This window comes from Haemaphysalis longicornis, unplaced genomic scaffold, assembly GCF_048455015.1.
Source record: "Haemaphysalis longicornis isolate Haplotype H1 unplaced genomic scaffold, Haemaphysalis longicornis Haplotype H1 scaffold_6, whole genome shotgun sequence".
NCBI classification, from domain to species: domain Eukaryota; kingdom Metazoa; phylum Arthropoda; class Arachnida; order Ixodida; family Ixodidae; genus Haemaphysalis; species Haemaphysalis longicornis.
The window spans coordinates 104,692,880-104,718,690 of NW_027526407.1; the positions used below are offsets into that span (position 1 = coordinate 104,692,880).

The 25,811-nt window shown below is 44.7% G+C and overlaps 1 long non-coding RNA gene across 1 annotated transcript; it reads left to right on the plus strand.

Annotated features, from left to right (window-relative positions):
• The first annotated feature begins 10,908 nt into the window (after positions 1-10,908).
• On the plus strand, positions 10,909-17,093 carry LOC144141853 (uncharacterized). Its single transcript, XR_013316716.1, has 3 exons — positions 10,909-11,100; positions 11,702-11,788; positions 16,943-17,093. It is a non-coding gene; the product is annotated as an uncharacterized LOC144141853 (long non-coding RNA).
• The last annotated feature ends 8,718 nt before the right edge of the window (positions 17,094-25,811 follow it).

Below are 25,811 nucleotides of genomic sequence, written 5' to 3' on the forward strand. Positions count from 1 at the left end.
TCAATTTGGTCGTTTTTGTATTAACTAAGGTCCAGATTCTCGTGCATCTCTGTTTCTGAAGAAAAGGGGTCTATTAATATTTTACTAAACATGACGCCCCCGCCTTGGCCGAGCGCAACCCCCCTCGAAAAAACCGGACGTGGTTTCTTCCAGCACACCAACAACGATTTCTCTACGTCGTTCGTCCTTATTAACACACATCAAGACTTAAAGCACAGCTCTTCATGCCTTACTGGTGGCGTATGTCATGCCGAAAAGTCACTGCAGGAAAGCCAAGTTTTTCTTGCAATGAGGATGATCGTGGGTGAAGTGGCAGAAAGCAACGCTTCACGTGGTCGGAATCGAAACTGGGTATCTCGTGTTATGAGGCCGGTGTCGATGCGCTTGCACCAACTACGACAAGGTTGAAGAAGTTCCTATTTGGAGAGGAGTGAATGGACGTGCATAGTTAGGAAAATCATGCACCTTCCATTTTAAGACAATGATAGTTGATCGCGAAGCTTTCTTTATATAAATCAAAGTGCGCAGAGCCAAATGAGAGCAGCTGTGATCAAATGTTCCAATTGCATGCGACCCAGTAAAAGCTGGACTGCTCAGTCTAAACTGTCCATGAGTCGAAGCCCAGACTCATAGGGCAATCAAGGAATTCCTCACGAGAAAGCGTCGTGTTGAACCATTATCCTAGTTAGACAGAGTGTTTCATGACGCAGAAAACTGGAAGTCTGGGCCTTTTGGTTAATAATGATCAGGCGAAAAACCAGTGAAAACACGCTACAAAAGAAGATATGCAAGTCCAATGACTGTCCTTGTCTTCCCTCTCCTCTTGTGTAGCATTTTGTTTCACTGGTTTTTCCCTGAACATGGCGCATGACTCTTTCACCGGCTCTACGTCGCATAGAAACCTTTTGCTGTAGTCCCCGGATCAGTGCGACGTACTCTATTAAACAAAGCTTCCGCATTGTACTTACGTCTGGTTCCTTTTAGAACCAGTGTGTGGTGGATTAGGCAGTTTACCAAGTGTTAACACTGTTCGCCTACGTGTAATCTATATCAGACTGATACACAACATACCACGCACACGTTATTTAAAGGGACAACTAAATTTCAAAAGCCATTTTAGGCCCTTGGTAACTCGATCGCACTAGCAATAAGTTCTGGCATGTTTGTTGAGATACCTAAGCGAAATATACTTGCTTCAAACGCTTTTGAACTTCTGCACTTCGAGGCCTTTAAAGGTGATAGTCTTTCTTGGGCTACTTAAACGCAGAAATTTTGGTCTGTCTGTCTGTGTGTCTGTTTGTCTGTCTGTCTGTCTGTCTGTCTGTCTGTCTGTCTGTCTGTCTGTCTGTGACTCGATTCAGCCACCCGGCCAAAGTAAAATAGATTTTGTGCAATAGTCTTATATACTCGGCCAAATGTAAACCTCTAAGCCTGGTTTATAGGTTCATACTTGTAAACTTCATTGAACAAGAACAAGACATTACGCAAATATAAAGCACAAAATTACTACACAAGGGATATTTACAGCATTCCTTTATTAAGAAATTCATGAATGCTTGGCTTTTTGACAGCAAATGATATTCTACATCTATCGCAGAAAACCACCGCCTGCTGTTGCCGGCGCCAACTCCTTGCGGCATATGAAAAATCACGCTGCAACAGGAACGAAAGGTTCCACTAGCTAGGTTCCACGTTCTGCATGGAACGAACGTGAAGCGCGGCGACGCGGTTCTATAAACATTGAAGTCGGCCGCCTCGATTCACGCCCGTCTCCGCCTTAGCGCAGCCCTGGCATCGAGGAACCCATGCCTGTAGCAGTGGAATGCGGTAATTCAAATCACCTAGAGCAAACCTTCAGTGTGTTTACCTTGGGATGAGCGCGACGGCACAGGAACAGCGTGAGAGGTGAGTGGGAAAGCAAAGGCGGGCATTTGCTTGGCAAATGCCTACAAATACTATCGTCTTTTGACGACATTTGCGAGGAAAGGAGCAGATACGCGGCCAATTTTTTTATTCACGTTTCTACTCTAGTTTCGTTGGCACTTCTCTCACCGCGGTGCTCTTTGTTCCTCTCCCTTTTTTGAAGCTTTCTTTGTTTTCCTTTCCGCTAACATAGTACCATAAAAGTAGTTTTACACGTAGCTATACATTTTCTTTTTCTTGCAAATTGCAAATTTTTCCCATTTAACCCTTCCCCACAGCTCCGTTCGTAAGGTGTCGTGCACTGGTATGGTGGCGGAACTGATAATGGTAATTATGAGAGGAGGCTTTCCCTTTGTATCGGGGTTCAGTCATCACCAAACGACTTGCATGGGTTGTTTTAATTATTTTCCCTACCCTTAACTCCATCACTCTCCCATCATCCTGTCCTTTCACACCTGTTCACCTCCCCCCTTCTGTTTTCAATTCTAATTCGGTACAATATTCTTCCTACGTCCCACTCTCTTCCCTACTTTTTTCTACCACCACTGCAGCCGCCTTTTCGTCACCTCTTTGGCCCTGAAGGTTAGGCTCCCCCTAACACCAAATCCCAAAGCCTCCCTCAACGCCATTTCCCATCGTTCCACCGCGGTCGCAACTCTGTGCAGTCTATCACAATAAACCCTATGATTTACCGATTCCTTCCGCAGCATACACAAGTTTCGTCCTGTTGCATATACTTACCCGTACTACTGAGTGGCGTGAATCCTTGTTCTTTTTTTTAAGCTAAGTAGTAACAGAAAATGTTCATTCGTAGATATCAAAAAGCAGCCAAGAAGATGAAGTCGGAAGAAAAGGCAAAGAAGAAACGAAAATCAGGCGATAGTGACTATGAGGATGACATAAAGGTATGCAAATGACTATTGCTGTCTTTTATTGCATTTTTCAACCATTGTATAATAACGCAGGATGCCTTGAAGTAACGCTGGCAATAAGCATACCTGTGAGCTTGCACGCGAGTAATGTATCGAAAATTTTGTTGATACTGCTAATATTACAGTCGAGTAGGTTCAATGCACATGTTTCTGGACTATTCTTTGCAGGTGTAAAGGCATTGGTCATGTTAGTACGAGTTGGGTAAAGCTACGAGTTGCTGCGACATGATGTATCAATTTTTCACCACACTAACACCTACTTTGTCGCATGTGGAACTTCATTTTAACGATCAGATTGATTCAGAAGAGCAGCGACAAGCGGTTTCTACCGTGGTCTGCGCCGGAATTCGAGCCGCCGAGTGTTCCGAGCTGAGTGAGCGAGTGAGTGAGTGAGTGAGTGAGTGAGTGTGTGAGGGAGTGAGTGTGTGAGTGAGTGTGTGAGTGAGTGAGTGAGCGAGTGAGTGAGTGAGTGAGGCTTGATTTGCCTAGTAGCTTTGTGGGCTTCTGTTGCGTAATCCCCTGCGGTCAAGGGAAATGCACTTATTCCTTCACAGCTGTATGCTAGTTCACAGACTTGTACATAATGCTTTAACAAGTCCCCCTAACACCAAATCCCAAAGCCTCCCTCAACGCCATTTCCCATCGTTCCACCGCGGTCGCAACTCTGTGCAGTCTATCACAATAAACCCTATGATTTACCGATTCCTTCCGCAGCATACACAAGTTTCGTCCTGTTGCATATACTTACCCGTGGATGCCGGTATTCTCAGACACCCCGCCCGTGCTTGAAACAGCAATGAATTGCCTCGCGTATTGCCATAGAATCATTCCTTCCTGAATTCTAGTGTCTCTGCTCTATAAGTCTGCAAAGTTCTTTTTGTTCGATTGTCTGTGCCAACTTTGTGGTCTCTGGTGCCTTTACCTGCTTTTAAACTGTGGTGTAAACCCAACTTTTACCTGCAGACTTTCCGTACTGCTTGGTTAGCTCTCTGGTCCTCCGTCTCCATCGCGTCTACATGGTCCTCATATACAGGTACCTAAACACTCTTGCGGTCCGTTTTTCGTCCTCCATGTCACGTAGTCTTTCCTGTATTTTATCTTGCTCTGCGCTTCCCTTGCCTCAAAGGACGACAAGCCGTATCCATCTTTAACGTTTCATTCGTAGCGTTGCTATGGGCCTCTAGTGTCAGCCGGCCTACCGCCCTCTGATTTCCCTTCAAGACTGCTTGGGTCTCTGACTTCATGCATATAACGAAATTTCTGAAGGTCAATCCTGGTACCATGACCCCCTAACAAACTCCCCTTACCAGCTCGTATTTGTTGTATGCCCACAGTGCTCGATGTTTCATTCGAACGGAATTCCGTCTTCCTTTTGTTTTAACCTTGGCCTCATGCGCATGCCTGTAATTTCCTCCATCGTTAAGCCACACTCCTAATTATTTATACTGCTTTACCCATAGTGTTTCTACTTGTTGAACTGATACGTGCTGTGCGTCGTGGTTAAAGACCATGATCCCTGATTTCTTTCCTGCTAAAGGATAGCCCAAGGTGCGCCGCTTCCCCTCCGCGTATATCGATCAGGCCCTGCATACCTATGCGGTCGTCCACCATCGACAATATGTCGCCTGCTTGAATTACTTTTCAAATTCATTGTTTCACCACCTGCGCATTTTAATGTATAATTAATCGAATCCCAACCTACTGCCCTCTAGCTTTCTTTCTAAACCCGCCATGCAGATAATCAACAGCAGTGGAGAAAGAGGGCATCCTTGTTTCAAACTCTTGTAGGTCTATACCGGCCTATTGTAAGCTAGCCTCTGCCACACTATTTGCACCTTGTTCTCCCGGCATAGCTCCCTGGGTAAGCTAATGAATTCGCCCCAATCCCTCATCCTCCAGGATATTCCATAGCTGTTCCCTGTCTACGTTGTCATACACCGATTTAATTTCCAGAAAAGCTATCCACAAAGGTCGTTTTTGCATCTTCGCCGCCTTATTTCATTGGTTTGCTACAAATAGGTTGTAATCTAGTCTCCTGTCTTTTCGAAACCTAATTTTAAGTTACCCTAGCACCATATTATCATGTAACCCGTGCCCTAGTTCAATTTTCACTGGCTGCATTCCCAACCTATATAGCTCGGATGTGATAGTGACTTGCCTACTGGCCTTGTGCTCGGGTATGGTGGCGCCACTGATTTGCTGTGTCCTGCGCCACCTTGTGGACAACGAAGACATAACTTCTGAATTCAGCGAGCAGGCCACGTCCCGTAGCGCCTCATTCCGCAGTTTACGAATATCAGCGCAAGAAATAAATAATGGCCGCTATTCTTTTTCAATATGATACAAACAGCAAAACGTGACTTAAATAAAGAGAAATGGTTTCGCATCGGCGGCAGCAAAGCCATTCGCCAAAACAAAAGCGGTTCTACGGAAGCGCGGGTCAGTTTCGGCGCCATATGGACAGGCTGCAATTTTGCAACAGCTTCAACTGAACACCATCGGTGTCAGTGGCGTCGCCCAAATAGAAAATAAAAATAAAATGGCGACAACCCGCGAGCCCACTTACGAAAACAAAGGGAGTGCAGGAGTGTGCGTGCGTGTGTTCATCGCCGCCGGGAAGCGATGCTCGTGAGAGAAGCTGCGATCGCTCCACCAATAAGGACACACTTGTGCTCCTGTTCTGTGGGGCCCCTCGTCTCCCCAAGAGCATTAATTTACGGCGCAATGATCACGCTGCGCCGGCAACAATTTCTTGTGTTTGGTTTTAACCTTTAAAGCCTTGTCAAGGCATAACCGGCATAAGTTCCTAGATGGCATCATTTGGCGGACAGATTAGCGAAGAGAAGACCGGCGACGCGACTTCATGGGCTTGCGGAAGCGAATTTCTCCCAAGTAAACCCGACTGTGCATTCTACGTGTCAGGAAGTGATTTGATGTCCGTTGTGTGTGTGAAATCGCTGCGAAAGGTTCGTGTGTACATTTTTACACCAAGGATATGCGGCTTCAAGAGCCCGTTGATTCAGGTTTGTAAAGGCAGGTATTTGAAAATGCAACTGCTCGGCTAAACTCTACCTCAAACTGCGGAAACTACGAGTAGTTCATTGGATGTGCTCAGAAAAGTATTGCGACGCTGTGTAAACGCGCACTTAATCAGCGAATACTTTTGGACGCATATGCGCGTAAGGAAGCCTTCATGAAAGCCCCGAAACGTTTATTTACCTTGTTTACCGGTCGACATCGGCACGGCCATAGATATGCTAGAACACATACCGGAGCTGTATTTGTGCACACTAGGTTCTTCGCATTCCGGGTGCCGGGGAAAAGATCATTTGGAATAATCGAGATTGTTTCAAAGCTGATAGAGTTGTACGTGATATTCGTGTGGACATTCCAGCATGGATATTAGTTATCTCGTGGATGTTACCTTTGTCAGCAAAGATATTTTGCGCAGAAAACTCCAATTGAACTCGCGTCCTTTCACCTACTGTGCAGAAACGCAAACTACAAGTCGTACAGCAACATATGTTTGAGATATGTGAGAGTCGTTTCAATAAAACTAGATGCGATCCTCCGAATTGTAGCTGGTATAATGTCCAAATGTTTATTGTTGTGTTGCTGTCTAGCGCAAACATTTAGGGTGGTAATGTTTTCATTTTAAAGCATTCTTTATATTTTTCCCGTATGACTACATACAATGGAAGCATGCATATCCATGGGAGGCTCCATATGTTTTCTGATTGGTGCAGCATTGTACTGACACCATAGGCTGTTTGAGGAGCTACAAAAATAAGCGCTCATTCCGCGTTGTGGGATAAACGGCATTTTTTTTTCAGCAGTCTTACGCCAAGTAGCGGTCAGATACGCAAATGCACTTATGGATCTGCTATTTTTAATTTTTCTCGGGTACTATGTGCTTTGTGCACGTAGGCGTCACAGGCAGCTGATCCGTGTACTGCCGTCTGCTATTATTGCAGAAGGCGCGCTTTCTAAAATATTTCAGCTTGTATTCCAGCACAACTCGTCAGCGGTATAGTTCTATGAATATAACAACTGTGAATGTAATAGAACGCTGTAATTGTTGCATACTGATTTTCTGTTTATTGTTTAGATTGAGCGCAAGTGTCACTACCCTGAAAATAGTCGCGTAAATAAATAAAACATAAAGCTACCTGCCGCCCGGTACAAATGACGTCAACGGTGACTCAGCGTCGTGTCAAGCGTCATGTGACGAACAACACAACGAGAAGCACCCAAAATAGCTATCAAACTCACACACAAAATCTTTCTTGCCACGTTCACTTCCAGAAGGGATAATCAATTACAAACGCACAGGTATAACTCAAGCCGCGGTGGCATTCGCAAGCTCCCAAGCCACGGCGCCAGTGCCGGTGGCGATGTTTATTGAAGGTTCGGTACACTAGCATGTCTGCTGTTTCCTTGTGTACACCATAGCTCTCTTCTGCGGGCAGTAATTTGTATATGTAAGGAGGCGTTTTGTGCTCCCTCACGTAGCGCGGTCTGCCGGTACGAGGTTTTGCACCGAGGGCGGCGGCTTACGAAGCTTTGTGTGTTGTCGCATTCGCTTTGCGATCAAATTCCACGGCGTTCTACCGCGGCTGCAACTGTGCGTACTATGTTACAGTTATCACCAGCGACGATTGAACCCTGCGCCAGGTATGCAGTCTGCGGGAGTGTTTGAAACACCTATTTTGCTTCCGCCGGAGTGAAGGGACTTGTTTGCCCCCGTAACTCGAAAGAAACTAGTGCTACCCTTGCGACGACAAAGAGGCAATCCATCACTTATTAATTTCGCGTTTCGACTTCAATGCGCATGCCATTATGTTGTGCTTGTTCGAAACAATTTCGTGATTGTCTCGGCGTTGAATAAAACGTGTCCGTCAAACTGCGTCTTTTGATTCGGGGTGTTGTGTGCTACCGTACTTCCCCTACGGTACGTATGGGTAAAATATTATTTCTATCATGCCATGCATGGTTTTCATTTCATACTGGCTCCAAGGCGTTGGTGAGGGCACACGTCTGGCAGATGGGCAATTAGGCACCTCGCTTCGCACCTATTCAACCGATGGCGGAATAAGCGTTAACATATCCCGACGAAAAAATATTAGCGTCGCACGCTGTTACAAGTTAAAATAATAAATGGTGCCATGTTGCTAAGCCGAGCCATCGAAGCAACTAAACTCAAGTAGGGAGTGCAAACCAAAAGAGTGCCCTGTCGTCGTTCTCACTGCGGTTGCGCTGTCTGCTAGACGCTTGAAGGTAACGAAAAAGGCCGCGCGGCACATTCACATTGCCTAACCACTATATAACGTCCTGTGTGGCACCAAGATTGACTAACAGAGACTGGAAACTAACGGAAGTGTCGGGTGGGCAAGCTTTTTTGATGTCTGCGCTCAGTGCGTAACCAGTGGTTCCTCCTAGACTAGACTGCGGTCTCACTCGCTTCCGGGCACCATTGAAATCACGCGAAAAGTCACGAAATAGGGCGAGAAATGGCGCGTTTTTCCAATGCTAATTTCTCGGCAATTAAAGCACCTTCTACCCACGAATAAACGCTGAGAGGGCTTCGGGGCAGTTGATACTTCGTCTGAGCCCAACTTGCTATTAGGGGCGAAGCCCCTTAGAAGCTGGGGATATTTGTGTCCTGTCGTCGTCGTCGTCGTCGTCGTCATAATCGTCGTTTCGTGTAGTCATGGCACTAAAACACCGGGAAACGCGTTTACGCTTCGCCCCTTTAAAGAGCTTCGTGCTTCAAAGACAAGGGACTTTTACAACAAAGCTGTATACCTCCAACCCCCAACGGTTTCATCTCCGTTGCCGAAACCGCCAAGGTGCCAAGAATACACATATACACTGCATGTTTCGCCCATCCCCAGGTTTGACTTTAGTTGAGATGGCCAGGGATTTTTTGCTCTCAGTGTCCCTTTACTCACCTGAACGATAATATACATTGCGAATGACAAACGGTTAACTGCGCAATGTGCTAGAAGGTCACTGATAAAATATCCTCGCTGTGATTTCGGCGATGTATGTTTTGCGAGTGGATCTCTCTGACGTCATTAGTCGTTGCAGCCTTCTAGGTTGCGGCCGTTATGGTGTGCATGTCAGAATTGTGGGATGACGCTTGGTTGTAATGCATCAATTAGTAGCTCCCACGAGCCATACGTGCGTAGCACCCAGTATGTTCTCGTACGGCGTCGGTGCGTGGCCGCCCAATCTTGAACTAATGTTGTGGCCTAGAACTTCTATTCCCACATCAGGCTCGCCGGCTACCTGCCGTCGGTGCGGGAGGGAAAAGTCATGCTGTAAGAGCACGGCCGGGTGCTCTCCTACTTCTTCGTGATTCAGCACCTCTACCCACTCACCATTGCAAATTATTGGCTACTGAACCTACTTCCTTGCAGCAGTTTCTTTGTTGTTCGCCTGCTTCTTTGAAACTCCTGCCGTTTCTCCGCGGGCTCGCTTTCCGTACTACCACTATGAAGATTAAATCAATAACACCATCTTCTGCTGGAATATCTGGAGACGCGGGCGTCCACCTAACTACAAGCAGTAAAGATAATAAAAAAGGGAAAACAACAAAGCCAGACAACTAAATTGCATACGCAACATATTTCGCATTATTTCTTGAAATCTGCTCAACTTGAATAGTTCGAAATACAGTTTAAGTATTTATTACATCCAGGCAACAAGAAACATGCAAAGTCTAAAAAATGCGTCTCTGTGCAATAAATAAACTTGGGAACACTCGGCGCTGCATACTTAAGGAAATACATGTATCGAAAAAATTCCTGGAAGGGATCAGCGGGTCCATTGTTTTTTTTTTACGCTCTCTCTTTTACTCTTCATGCGACGTCCTTGTGACATCTCTACATTCTTGCTCATGAGAACAGCATTAACATTAAGAGCTAAGGAATCAAGGGGAGTTTTCACACTAAACTTTTTTACGCCCTTTTGGCCAAAAAAGGTGTAAAATAATTGAAAAAAGGGTGTTGGGAGGCCCTTACACCCTTTTTCTTGAATCTCCACACCCTTTTTCGTAGCTCTCCACCCTTTTTGTGTGAAAAAAAGGGTGTTGACCAACCTCAACACCCTTTTTTTGGAAGGGTGTTGAAAGGGTGTGAAAAAGGTGTTCAGCTCTTCATTGATTGAGGCCATGCATGCAATATAATTTCAAAAAGACACCCTATTGCACCATCCTCCCAACCTCGTCAAAAATGTTCAGAAGCAAAAAAAAAAAAGCTGCCAAATTCAATAAAAAGCAGCGGCAGCACCGACGTTGAATCAGGAAAAAATATCAGCCCTTGCTTATTACGACATCGACAGAATAACACTACCCCTCCCACTTTTTGTTTTCTACAGCCTTCCACGGAGCACAGCACAACCTTGAACTGTGACATCTGTATCATCATTCCGTCGTTCCCTGTTCCTCTCCTGCCCCACCAGCACAATCATAGCCCCCTCTGACAACAGTCATTCTCGTCGCTCAGTGGAGTTAAAACGTACTAGCAATTACAATTTTATTCCATTCTTATTGTTAGCGACCGTAAATATTGTGTACAAATGCAATAAACAGACCACCTAGTTTCTCCTGCAGAAACAACTTTGGAGAACAAGGCAGATATCAAAAGAAAACAAAAGTTGGGGAGGGAGGGGCATGAAATCGGGCGCTAAATAAACCGGCGCCAAATAATAATACGATTACTTACACTAGAACACTGCCAAATTTCATTGCGCAGTGTTATCTTACTATCTGCTGCTTTTTTTAACGTTCAAATCGAGCGCCAAAAAGCTTCAGTTCGCGTTTTGTGTTTGTAAACTTTAAATATCTAAGCTTCTTTATTATAATACACACAATAAATAATAAACTTAAAGATTATGTTATATTCAGTAAAAGATGCAATTATTTATTGTTGTCGTTTTAATTTGTTTACGCAACTCCTTGCCAACGGCCGAAACCCTGAGTACGGCGCGCGGCGGCGTGGCCGGATTCCGGAACAGATATCCCGTGACCCGTCTTTCATGGATTGTTTACTGTGGTGTGCGACCGTGCGGTTAAACAAGCGCAGTTATTATGATTAATTGGACACCTCGTCGTCTTCGGTTATGTCTGTCGGGTTCGACTTCGCGATGAAGTATTTGAGAACAACTTTGCCACCTGAAGACGGCTAATTTCGTTGGCGCTTGCCTCTGAACGTCGCTCGCTCTTCTGCGTCGGCTCCTCTCGGTAAGCTGTCTCGTCACATTTGCCGCATTTCTTGTCACTGGATGTCGTTTGTTGCTGTCATCGCCGCTTTAAGGATTCGTTAACAGGAGCCCGCGTGTGTGAATTGTTTAACTGAACTGGCTAGGTTGAACCTAGAGGGCTTGTCTCTAGAAAGGCGATGTGCGAAAGAACATTGGGGTGCTTGCATTGAGCGCTGAACGCACTGGCGCTCTGTAACGCAGTGGCGCTCAGTAACTCAGTAACGTTTCCCATTCCGCAGCACTATATTGAACAGCTTCAGAGTTCACCACTGCGAACCACGTCTTACGCGTAGTTTATCAGAACACGGGCGGCTACTTGTGCGGCGCAGCGTTTACGGCTTCGTTAATCACCGCTGTCGTTTGTGCCGTGTTGTAAATGGCGAGGGAAAATCGTTTGCGAGCGAATGTGCGCGCCTCGCAAGCTTCGTTGCGTTTGCGGCGAGCCACCTCACCATGTGTATGGTGCCGCTGTACGCGGGTATTGATTTTGGCTGAATGTTGTGTTGCCCGAGTTGTAACATTCGTGCACCCAATAATTTCCATTCTTGCCTGTGTGGTAATCATGTGTCATCCTGTTTTAGACCTCTGGACGGTCTGAGCACATCACGTCCCTCCATTCAACCGGACAAGAGCCACAACCATTGTCAACAGTGTTTGGCCGCCAGAACGTCAGTTTTCAAACAGTTTTGGTAGCACAGTGGGCTACCATACTTGAATAATGTTCGATCACTTGAATGTACAAGTTCTCGCCCCCGTAACAATTATTGGTGTTTCATGCATAACCTAATATGTAGCTGCTAAATGGCAACCTTTATTGTTAATTTCGGAAAACTCAGTTTCACCCAAAATCATAATGTGGGCGTAGCAGTTTGGTGCAGCTAATCACCATGTATACGAATTTCCTGGTGTTAGTCATGTTTACGGTGAAGCCATATTTCTTAGGTGGTGACACAAAAATGTTATTACCTTTGTAGTTTAGTCTTCGATAAAGCCTTACCAGTTCTGTTTTTAGCTATTTTTTGGATGTATATCATGTGAATTGACAGTCCTTGCAGTCCACTTTTTCAAATAGTTAATGTAACTGCCTGTACCATTTAAGGAGGCCTGATTGGGGTTCTGAAGGCTGCGATTTACGCACGCTAGTGCTGTACCGCCAATAAAGAAACATCCTTCCACAAAGAAAAAGATTTGAAAGTGTAAATTATCAGCTGCATTATTCTTAACTGGAACATGCTAATTGCAAGGCCTGGGGCTTTTCCTGAAAGCACTGTGGATGTTATGAGAGAGGAAAACCACTCAAACACATCTGCTAAGGCCATTGCTGCTCCAAGATGCGTGCAAGCATTGAGTCTTCTGAGCAATACATTACACCCTTTTTTTAAACAACCGACGTGCATGCTGAACGTACTCCTGATTGGGCATGTGCCAGGCGCGTAGCCAGGAATTTTTTTCGGGGGGGAGGGGTTGGAGGGGGGCCGTGGTCGACCAAAAGATGGGACGGGGAAATATGTAGGCAAGGCATCTTGCGCGTTGTTTTGGAAACGAAGCTTGAAATAACTGACTTTAACATGCGATTTGTGTATGCTCAATGCTACTGCAAAGCCCACCTTAAGGAGCTTAGATGGTGATGATCATGATGACCACCTAAATTGCCGTTCGCTGGTCTGTGGGCACACCACGGGCGATTCATTCATCCGCAGAGCAGGTGGTTAGGCGGACCCACGCTCGTGAGCGTGATCATGAGTGCGCTCGTGAGTGACGCGCGGTCCCTGAAGTTCGTCGGGCGGAAGTGCAGGCCAACACTGGGTGTTTACTATCAAGATTCTCGTGTTTTAGATTTTCCTTTAGAAAAGGGACTATTAAGTTTTCTTGTCAGCTATGAAGTACAGTCGAGCACGATTTGAAGGTTATCGCGCCAGCATCGAGCGGCCAAGCGGGCCACCAGCCCACGGTTTCGTTTCGGAACCATGAAAATCGAGATTTCGCACTCTTCGCTCCCTTGTTGGCTGTTCCATGATACAACAATGGCCCGCACGACTGACTCGCCACCCTTTGGTTTTCAAGCTGTACATTCGTTGTTATCAAGCACAGACTTGGACTTGGTTGCCCTTAATCTACGCCGACGATAACGAAACTTGCATGGAATATTTGCTAAAGCTGGTGTTCTTTCTGCTTCATTTGAAAGAGTAGCTTTCCCGCGACAACCTTCGAATCGCAGTGGAGTGTACATGCGGCGCATTCGTATATTATGGCGGTGAAGCTAGCAAACGTGCGTCTTCGTCCTTAAAGGAGCCATGAAGACAAAACACAAGTTTGGTTCATTCGAAAGATTGCCTCGTTAGAACCATAACGACACCACTTATAACGCAAACTTCGCTCAAATAAACTACATAATTAGGAAAAAAGGAAATGATCACGCGACCCACCAGCTCATTTTCTGCAACAGAACCTATGATGTCACTCGAGAATGCTCTGCGATTTGCGGAGGCCGGCAAAAGCAAACGCATGTTAGGCAGGGCTAACAGTTTGCATAGCGAGCTAAATGCCCGTGAAACATACTGCACATTCTTTTTATGACAAAGAACGGTGGAGTAAACGGTTGAAGTTCCGAACGAACACGCAAGCGTGTACGCCAATGCGTACGAAACTACCGCCAGCCGAACTCGACATCTCGCCGTCGCCACCATCGCGCAGACGAATTTTCGGGTTCAAGGCTCTTCGGGGCCAACGAACCGTCCCAGCACGCACAGCCGCGACCTTGCTTGGTATCGTAATCCCTTCACAGGAGGTTGGCCGTCATATCACCAACCAGGAAAGGTAAAAATAGAAACAAGGGGGGTAAGGAACACAGAGCAGCAACGAGATAGTGCCACTCGTCGCACAGGTTTCGGTATGGAGGTCGTGTTGGCTTGCTGCTGTCGTTACGAGCTCGTTTACAGTTTACAACCACTGAAAACTTCAGTTTGTTCGAGCACTTTACAATGAAATTTCGTTGCTGTGTTTTGAAATGCCCATGTAGTACGGGCAAATCGTCGAGGGAGTGCGACATCCCTGCCGGTGAGATCTCCTTTCATGTGCTGCCCAACGACGAACCTCGGCGAAGCAAGTGGCTATGTTTTGTGAACTTTGCAAACGGATGAGAAAGAGAGCTAAAGGAAGTACGAGTGTGCTCGCTTCATTTCCGAGGAAGTGATTACGGCAGGGACCCGGACATGCTGGCGCTCGTCGCCGACTTCGTCAAATCGCCGCCAAAGCGCTCTGACCTTGGGGAAAAAAATTGCCGTACACACCGCGCATTGACGCTCAAATCTTTCTGGTCGGAGCAGAGAGCTCGAGCAAACGGCTTTCCATACACGACACCGGCCAACTGGCATAAGCGATACTGCTACTAAAATTGAAAATACGGCACATACGTACCAGTCTGTATTCATCCGTTGCGACAGGGCTGACGAGGCAGCGGTGCCGACGGCTGGGCGTTCGTCTGTTGTGGCTATCGCGGAATGGTCGCTTTCCCGTCCACCGCGTATCCCACAACTCTTGCCTCTCGTGCACTTAGAAGCATTGAGCGTTCAAGTGGTGTGAGGTTGTTAAATGCAAGCCCGAGCTCCTTATTACATACAACGACATCACCCAACACTACATGCTCACACGACGCACCTTCCCGCCACCGGCAGAAAAATTAACAAAAGAACAACAAGTCACCCTCCGACAACTTCAAACAAATACATTTCCACATCCCACACGGCTACACGCCATTCACCCCACAATATACTACCCCCTGTGCCGGCACTGCGGCAACCCAGCAACGCTCTTTCATATGGTTTGGGCATGCCCTTCAAACCCAGACCTTGCACCAATTCCCAGTCCTTCATACGAGCAGTGGGAGAGTGAACTTGCCAGCTCGGACCCAAGTAAGCAGCTCTGGCTTGCTGAAAGGGCGAAGACGGCAGGCCACACCAACGGAGTCCTGGACTGAGGACCCCGCCCACTTACAAGCTCGATGGATCTGTCCAATAAAGTTTTCTCCTCCTCCTCCTCCTCGGCGAGACTTTTGTTCTCCGGATCAGGCGATTCCATGACTAGGGCTGCGGGTAATACTAGGTTTTACTAGTATTTTTAAAATGGCCGCCGTCTCGGTCGACTCCCGTATGTGGTTGCTAAATGGAGCTAAGTATATGTTTCATGGACCGGCTCGTATAACGCCATTGTTCACATGACGAAATGTGCAATTTTAGCGGGAGATTTAATATTTTGGCTTAAATTGCCTTATTTCTCAGTGAATAAAGCATCATTTGCTTCCGGGAAAGCGCTTGGGGTACTATGAAACACCTAATTTTTCGAATAAAACAAACTTTTGTTTTCTCTTCATGGCTCCTTTAAGTGATCGCCTTTTGTTATTTTTTGTGCTAGTAACGTGAGTAGTGAACTTGCGCTAAGCGGAAAACCTGATTGCACTGCTGTTGAATGTTGAGCTTGTTGCACGTTTCTTATTAAATTTCGTTATTTCTATCTGTTAAATTGAAACAGACATGGCTTCAGTAAAATTCCGGTTAAGCAAACACAGAATGCTGATTCTAAATTGAGGTCAAGGAAACAGTGGAATAGTGCCAAAAAAACAAAGCTCCGCAATAAGGAGAATTGTGTAGTTTTGTTGATGTGGAGGAAATACAAGATGGGCAGAGCAATGCTTTTTATGCAGCAGAAATTATGGAACTGCAATAGTCAATGAAATGCGATGTCGATAGAAAAATAAACATATCAAGGATTGATAGTTGACTGAACAAAATACAGCGACATGCTCTGTCATGTGATTATACTTTGTATCAGTGTAAAGACAAGGAATGACACGCTCCCGACCACATGTAAGCCTATATGAGGCTTTTCCTGCTGTTTTGCCATTCCCCGGCCGTGCTGTTCCGCCAGTGAAACAGTGGGGCTGTTTCGATCGGCTCGCGGCAGGTTCCCGGCGCTTGTCGGTGTATCCGGTGCGAAATGCAGCCGGGCTGTATATATTGACAGGTACAGCATCTAGAGTGGGCGCAGGGATCAGACGTTGACATTGCTCTTGTTGTCAGCTTTATATGAGCAAATTCCGCGCCTGCAGGTGACTTTAGGCGGTTTTTCAGGCTGCTTAAACCGCACCCCAGCCTTGGCATAAAACATTATGGGGGAAGCACCGCCCCCCCTCCCCCCACCCCACCTTCGGCTACGCCCTTGGTGTGTGCTTATTCTTTCTTGCATCCACCACATTCGGGTCGTCACGTTGATTTGGGAATGCTGGAATCCAGCATATGCTGGCAAGATACGAGAGCTTGAAAACAACCCACTTGCCCGCAATGAGTTTTCAAAGATCTCCACCACCTGAAGGTACTGAAGTGAGATGTAAGCATTGCCTGAAAACCATACCAGATGAGGGTACCAACTCATAATTATGTATCTTTCTCACCCATTTACGTGTTTTGAACCAAAAAAGTGCCATTTAAAGGTGACACGTCGTTCTCTGCCGATTTCTGATGCCTGATTAAGTTTGTGGGCATTAATTTAGCAGCTTGCTCACATGTCTAACGTGTATGTGTGTTTGTTAGGAGTGAAGTAGATAAAAATTGAAAGGTTTGATTGTAGTTGTGCATAGATTACCTACATTGTTTTCATTCCTAGAAAAGAAAAATTGAGGTAACCCTGCCAATTGTTCGGCATTGCTGCATTTTATTATGCTTGTATGATTCGTAGAACCTGCAGGAGTTCAGCTGCTTGTTAAAGTAGGAATAAACAGTATTACAAAAAGAAGAGCATCTACTAAACAAAAATCTTCACAATCGCAGGATGCCAACGGTCCACCTACCAACTTGCGTCCTGCATTGTTTCTGCTGGCTGGAGCGGCGCATGGAGCATTTTTCAGCTTCTCGAAGTTTGTGATCAAGCGCTGCCCCAAGTGAAGGATGCCGCAGAGGGATCTTCTGTTTTAATTTTAATGCCACATATTCATGTGCTGAGCACATACTCGTAAGGCATTTTAAATATTCATCATCCCAGAGGGTATGTTATCTTCGTCTTGGGTGGAATGTGGCTGCAATCAGGTTATTTGTGACAGAAACCAGTGAACCATGTGGTGAGAGTCATTGAGGCCTTGTTGATTGCGCATGCTTCTGAAATAACATTTTCATTCAGCTGAATACTTTCTAAATATTACAATTTGTGAACAAAATATGATAAAAGTCATGATTAGTTGTACTACAGTGCAGGAAAGAAATGCCAGCATATGTTTTAAGAGCCTTTGATATTTCAGGTCATTGGCTGGTCAGCAATAAAACAGAACTGAAAATTGTTTAAAGTGAAATCAATTATTTGTTGTCACCAGTGCATGACCCGTAGTAAAAGCTATTTGGTCTCCCAATTTCAAATGAGACAGGAAATGCCAAAAAATAAGGAAATAAACAAGACAGCTTGCTACAATAAACCAATTCAAAGAATTGCTCAATGTCTATAAAGTGGTGATCCAGGCGGGTTAGTTCGGTGTTGATGAAATACAAGCAGGCACTCGCCTGGTCAAAAACAAATAAACAAATAAAGACGTGTTGGGGCCCCTACTGGTCCCTTGATCACAATGAAAGGGGGGTGAAAGGTCGCGATTATTTATAGGTTCGGTGTCGCAGAGTGCGCATGTATATCTTGGGGAGATTACCCCGCGACCGGTTAATCGTGTTTTTAGTTGGTTGAATATGCACTGATTCTAAAAGTAGTCGTGTCGACAGGCGCTTCTCTGATGCGATTATGCATGCGGAATCCCAATCGATGACATGGTCAGTAGCCAGGTGATGATCCGCCAAGGCATTTCAGCTTGCATTGCCTTTTTTGACATAGTTCTGGTGCTATTGAATTCTTCTTTTAAAAATTTCCAGTTTCACCTATGTAGGATGCGTTGCAATTCTTGCATGGAATTTTGTAGGCAACTCCGGGGAATCTTGATTTTTCTAAAGGGTCCTTTACGCATACGAGCTTCTGCTTAAGCCTGTTCGTTGGCACTTGTGCAATGTTAATGCCATATGTGCCAAACACCCTTGCAAGAGCTTCACTGATGCCTTGCGTGTTCCAGCCACATTCCAGCCAAAAAGATGCGCCATGAGCTCGTGAGAGTCAAGGACCGCTTGCCCAAGGAGCGCTTCTCCGGTGTGGTATACGAGATACCTTGTGCAGACTGCAGCGGCGTGTATATCGGGGAATCAGGAAATTATAAGAATCGTCTGCAGCAGCACACACGTGACGTAAAGAATAAAAGCGTCCGCAACAATGCTTTAGCCGCACACGCCGTCGTGAATGACCACAAGATTGATTGGGACAATGCAAGAATCGTCGCTACAGAAAAAGTGACAGCCTCACGGCTACATCTGGAATCACTAATCATTCAGACCACATCTAACACAGTCAATCGTAACGACGGAAATCTAAACCCGATCTACGCACATTCTTTGCAGCGATTATTCAAGCCCACTTAAACGACCCACTTCTGGTGATGCATTTATTGTGAACAAGGCTTCCGTGCTGGAAGCTGAAACGTCAGTACGTTTTGTTTGGACTGGTCGGCATCTCTTTTTTGTTCCTAATCCTACATAGGTGAAACTGGAAATTTTTAAAAGAAGAATTCAATAGCACCAGAACGATGTCAAAAAAGGCAATGCAAGCTGAAATGCCTTGGCGGATCATCACCTGGCTACTGACCACGTCATCGATTGGGATTCGGCAAGCATAATCGCATCAGAGAAGCGCCTGTCGACACGACTACTTTTAGAACCAGTGCATATTCAACCAACTAAAAACACGATTAACCGGTCGCGGGGTAATCTCCCCAAGATATACATGCGCACTCTGCGACACCGAACCTATAAATAATCGCGACCTTTCACCCCCTCTTCATTGTGAACAAGGGGCCCGTAGGGGCCCCAAGGCGTCTTTATTTTTTTATTTGTTTTTGACCAGGCGAGTGCTTGCTTGTATTTCATGAATGAATCACCCTCCCCTGACGAGTTTTCGTCGAACCTTGGACTCTGTTGGTGTCAGTGGGTTTACACAGCCAACTTGTGGGGACGCACATAAGCTCTTAACAAATGAGCTGCGTAGTGGCTATGCACTAGCCATGGTTTTTATTAGTTGCCTTGATGAATATGATCTTCTGTCGCAGTGTTTTAGGTAGCTCACTCGCACATTATGCCTTTGTTTTTTGGACATTGTTGAGTGTCTAATGATTTTTCGTTCTATTTCTGATTTTTATTGCAACTGTAAATATGTCAGGAGTCCCGTAATGAGTTTCTGGCAGTAATAGAGAACTACTGTGTGCATGAAGGCAGCCTAAATAAAAAATTGGCTGCCTTGCCTTTGCTTAGAGGGGCCGTGCAGACAACACACAAGCTTGGTTCATTCGACAGATTGCCTCGTTAGAATCATACTGACACCATTTTTAACGCGCACTTCACTCGAATAAGCTATATAATTAGGAAAAAGGGAATGGCCATGCGACCCACTAGCTCATTTCCCACAGCAGTACCTATGATGTCATATGTTCCCAGCTGTGCGATTGGCTGAGGCCGGCAAAAGCAAACGCAAATGGGGCAGGCCTTATAAGCATGCTGAACGAGCTAGTTGCGCCTAAATGTAATGCATATTCATTTTACAGCAGTAAAAATGGTGCAGTAAACAATGAAAGTTACGAAAATACGCATAAACATACAAGTACCGATGCATACTGCTGTTGGTACGGCGTGCACACTATGCTTGTTTTAGCTGGACAGCACTCCGCCGCTTTGGAGTTGGCTTGCACGGCACTGGCCGATTGGCATAGGCGTTGTTGTCTTACGTGACCCTGTTTGTCGAGATACCCCATGTTTCACAAAACCATTACTTTCTACAGTAACGAAAACAAGCCAGGTGCAGATACGATCAAATACAAAGCAATGGCAAACAACGGTTCGCGGATGAGTATGGTAACTCCACCTGGGAGGACTGATGGCTAGCAAGGCTGCAGATTCGAGTGACGCAGTAGTTTGTTTGATTACACGCACTTATGGCTTTATTGCTGACATCCCAAAAACACACGATATGGTGGGAGAATCAGACTTTTAACCTGAAATAATTTCTCAGTGAATGCAGCATCATTTGCTGCCGGTCAAGTGGTGGGGGCACTATAAAACAGGAAATATTTAGAACGAAACGAACTTCTGTGTTGTCCGAATGGCCCCTTTAATGCACTGTATTGTATTTTTGGTTCCTGTAGTGATGTCACCATGAAGGAACCGCAGTAGACAAAGTAAATGTCAGCGCTTTACCATGCATTTTTTTGTGTTTGATGGAAACAAATATAATACTCTAACCAAGGACTTTATCCGAAGCGTTCCCAACGTTTCAAAACCCACTTGGCTCCTTCATTAGAACTGTCTATGTTTGACCAAGAGCAATAGTTCTACATATAAACAATTTTTTTGTTTGCTGCAGCGGATCAGAGGCTAGGGCACAAATAGGGGATAGGACAGCTAGATATCTGTTCATCTTTCGCCGGCTTGCTTGGGTGTGACAACTGTACCTAGTTGTCCATTCCAATTTGTTGTGGTCAGTTTTTCTCAACTAAATTGTAGCTTTTTTAAAGATTATGGTATGTTTTTGTGGGCCTAAAGGGGTGCCTCATTGCATGTTTGGCCTATGTAGCGTTGAAAGCGGATATTTTGCTTCAAAGCGGAATTCGGCATAGCATCATGGTCCTTTGGTTGCTGCTCACTTTCATTCATGCCATTATTTTTTATATTATCGATTAATATAAAAGTTAACCAATCTGCTGTCATTTTAATTTTGTCACTTGCTTTATACTTTCTTTTTTTTCCAACTGTCTGTAAGGGGTGACAATTCGTATTTTTATGATACCAAGGCGTCGGACTGTGCTAGTTGGTACATGTTTGAATGGATGAAAAACCAGCGGAAAACACAGGGTACGGAAGAGAATGACGGGATAAGCTTGTCCCGTTGCTCTCTTTTAACTGTGTCCTGTGTTTACCGCTGGTTTTTCATCCATTCAATTTTCATGAATTTGTTGAACAGTGATTAGTTTAAGTGCTCAAGCAATTTTTGGCTTGAAGGTTCCTTGTAGCATTTATATAAGTGCTCTCTGCTCTTTTTTTACCCAAGACCCCATTACCAGCCTTAATGAGAGTGTCTTTTGTAGACATGAAGTTGAAATAAATATTTGTTTGCATTGCTTTACATATTTTGAAAGAATTGCTTGCGTACTTTCTTTCAACCCTGTTTCTTAATCCTGCTTAAAGCATTTTTCTATGTTTATTTTTTTTCAGAACCAGGAAGGGTGCTCATCCTCGGTTCTTGCTGAAGCACCAGTATCTGTACTTCACACGTGAGCTTTGAGCACGCAGTAATTATGGTATGAAACATTTTACCAGTATTAGCTTGCTTTGTAGAGGTCATTGTAGATGTCAAAGCTCTCGACAGTGTAGTACAGTGTCTGGTGTAGTGCACAATCTCTCTATAACAGCACCCGCTGGGTGCTGTTGTAGAGAATAATTTTGTGGCTATAATACTTGAGATTATTTTAAAATGTACGTCAAATACTAGTAAAAATAGCTCTCTAAATTGGTGGCCATTTACCTGGTGGAGGCAGAAAGTGAAAATACCGATGTGTGGAGATTTAAGTCCGCAATAGATATCCCAAAGCTGCCAAAGCTAATCCAGAGCCCTCCTCTGCGGTGCACTTAATATCCCATGTGCAGCTTTGTGTAAAAACAGCCAGAAATGTATGATCAATTTAAATTGATTTTAATGTTTCTAAATGCAAGTATTCTCAGTTTAAGCTGCCTTATTTAGTAAAATATTTTCTAACAATTGCATAGCTGCCAAAGGTTTACAGAAAAGCTTTCATTGGTTATCCACCTTCTCAGCGAAACAAAAATGTCATTAAGAAAAGCAGAAAAAACCTAAATATGGAAAGTAGCAACACTAAAGCTGCTAATAAAAAGATGCTGAACGTTTTATCGATAATATTTTGCTGATTTTACTTCTAGTCAGCTCTAAAAAGGGCTATAGACGGGTTTGATGCTTCCCATAAAGCACCTCGTAATACTAGATGAAACTAATGGGCACTGGCTGTTGGGTTTTCATTTGCAACATTGAAAAATGACCCCACATCCACCAGCAGGGACATAATACAAGGCACCATGCACAAGCTAGACTCATGATAAAATACTGCTATAGCAACAATGTCATCACATTTCAACCATGGGCTTCACCAGGGAACGCATACCTGCCAGGTTTCCCAAATTTTCCAGGAGGCTTCCGAATTTTGATGGTTTCGTACGATTGTACGACCAAAACAAAAATCTTCCGAAAACGCACCCGTCTTTGGCCAAATCTTTTTCCCAGTGTTGCCACAATGTGAGGGAGGTATACCTGACAATACAACGCGACACCAATTGGCATCGTTATCAATGAAGTGCTTAAAAAGTCTAGTGGGCCATGTGTAGATGGTGAACCCGTTCGACCCATTGTTAGTTTACTGTTTATAGAAACGCAGCGCCGCCGCCGCCACTTTCATTTACACACGAGCACGGCCGTTCTGGACGGCGGTTCTGAAGATTTAGCAAGTTTCCAGTGGTGTAGCTTGTTGTTAGCTTAGACGAAACAACAAAACAGTTCAGTTCCTGCTGTTTTGTATTGCACTTGCAGTACTATTTCCAGGACTTTCTGATAAGGGCGGTGTCAGCCTCGTCGAACATTTGAGTGGCCTAGCTTCTGGGTAGTTTGTACGAAGAAACAGTTCATTTCGTGCTACTTGTTAAGCAATAAAAAAATGTGTGTAAGGTTACCCATTCTGTTGTAGCTACTACACCCCCCCTCCCCCCCAGTAAGATCTCCCTAATGCCACCCCGGCAAACCTAGCAGGTATGCATATGCATTGTTCTGTGATGTTTACAGTTCTTGGTATTGCTATGTGAGGTCATTTTTCATGAAGCGAAAAGAATAATGTAAAATAAAATAAGTGGCAGTGGGGACCCAACTTTTATGGGTAGAATAAAGCCACAGTACGGAGGGAAGTATACATATTGCATTTGGTCTGCCTTAATATTGAGCTTGTCTGCTCAGCTCAAGAATAAGGCACTAAACATTGCGGGTAGCTACCGTGATTGGAAGTTTGATGCAATGCTGAGAAGCCGAGGGTTGTAAGGTTCAAAGAACTTTTGTGCAGTTGATGTGTTGCACGCCTACTTGCTTTCACTGCATAACACGTTTATGCTGTGCAGTGAAGCTCGAAGGATGTGCGCTGCAGTTCAGCAAAATGAACATAAAATTGAATTTTTAACACCGTTTTGAGTAATCAACAACCTCTAATGATACAACTTCTGTACTGCAATTTGGCTGTAATATTAGACTTTATAAATGGATGTTTTAAAAATCGGTGGGACAAAAAGTTCAAGTAAATTATCAGCTGACATTGCGCTTCAATGGAATGTCTCGTAGACCGGAGCTTGGAAAGCACGAATGTTTCATACCATAATCGTGTGTCATATTGTGCCGTATGTGGCTGCACACCTGCAGCGCCATTTGTGAACTGAGGATGATGCACCTTTTTTGTACCCCTTTAGGTGGGTGCTTTTGCAGGAAAAGCTCCTACAGATTGGGGTGCTAAGTTAGCACCGTATGATATTTTGGGCAGAAAAGGGTGCTCCTGCGGCGACAGAATCGAAGCACCCCAAGGGGGGTAAAATATTGTGTTATGAGGGTGCTCCTGCAGCGACAAGCTGAACGCACCCTTTTGGGAGTAAAAATGTATAGTGTGTGGTTACGTCGAGCTCCGCAAGATGGCGGTACTTGTACGTGCTAAGCGCATGATATGGTTTGACATTCCAAGCTCTAGCCCGCCGAACGCAAAGTAATGCCTTGACTCCAATGCGAGTGCTTTTAATAACAACTTTGATGACACCACTGTTGAGAATCGGTTGAAACGGAGCAGGCGACGCACGTCAGTGTTATATTTTTCTTCGGCGTGCGGCCGCAGTGGCACGAGCCGCGCCATGTCCGTGGCGCGATCAGCCATGTTCGTGGCTATTTCAGTGTTGCCAAACGAAGAAATTGACAGCTTAACTTTTCAATGAATACCGGCTATAGGATGGGTCAAAGATAAATGTTCTTTATAGTTCAGACTGCTGTGTCCACCTCGTTGCATTCGGAGGGAAGGAAGTTCATAATTGCTTGTGTCTTGATATTTGGTATGTGCTTGGCTGTGAAGTTTTAAGGGAATTTGCCAAAATGTTTATTAATAGACACCTCAATCATAGTTTATGGTTGTGAATTAGTTTTAGTCTCAGGATTCATGCACAGAATTCTGCAAACATTCTTGTTTCTTTTTTTTATGTTGCGACATTTACTGTCGATTGTAAAAGTTTCGTTCGATTGTAAAACGTGGTTTCCTTCGGCTTGAGTCTCAAGATTTTTGACACAAAAGAAATTGTGCAATTTATGGGCAATTGAACTTACAAATGTGGTTATCTGCCTTTTAAAAAGTGTGACGACAAATACCAATACAAGTTCTCTATGGGTGCACATCACATGAGATATTGTTTTTGGAAGCCACCACCAGAAAACATGATTGCAATTGTAGTGGGGGTCCAGTTCTGTCTAGTTGTATCACTTGAATGCTAATGAGTAGTGAGCACACTGATAACGGTTTTCAGTGGTCCCTCTAGTGCACGAATGTTGTGATCGTCACGTGCATGAAATTGTGAAGTTCTATTATTTCTTCTTTTTTGGTTCAGACTACTACGTTTTTTTTTTGTGTGTCATGTCAAGTTAACCGATATTTCAAGATATCCGAATTTGACGCCACGAGGGATCACTGTATATATAACTTAAAATTGTGCGATTAGTCATAAATTGTTGCATTTCATTTACTTACAGATCCTCCAGACATACACATGTCGCCATGAATTGCATTAGGACACCATGGTGATAGGTCGCAAGCCTCCAAGGCCCTGGTGATAACACGCGCAGCACCATGGTACTGCGCATGCCATCACCTTTAAAAAGCGATGTGAGGATGCTCAACACCCTTTATTTAGGGTGTTGAGCGTCCTGAACACCCATTTTTTAAGTTGTTGAGCTCAACACCCTTTTTTTGTTCTTCCACCCTTTTTTCGTCCGTACACCCTTTTTTTGCGAAAACACCTTTTAAGGTGTTAGCCCTGGGACAAGGTTTTTACACCCTTTTCGGCCAAAAAGGGTGTAAAAACGTTTAGTGTGTTCCTACCGTCATAAACAATGTAAAAAAACCCTTTTTACACTGTGCATGAAACAAACGGATCGAAAAAAGTGCAAGATCATGCTCCATACCATTTATGAATGACAAAGCGCAGGAACACGTTGGTTTTATGGAATGTTGCCAAGGAGTGCGAACAGGAATAAACAACTTGCTGTTTATTTTGTGGAAACAGATCGCCAAAAAGTGTCAAAAATAATCTTATATCGGTTGTCTAAATAGGAGTGCCTTTGAAGGTTAATCATTCGGTAGTGCCTGAACAATAAACGAAGCACACCTAATTTAAAAAGAAAATGATTCCTTTGTTTAACATGGAGCTTCGAGCCAGGATTTCAGGTTAAAAGGTTTCTACTTTTACTGCACAACCAACCGGGCAAGCATTTTATATT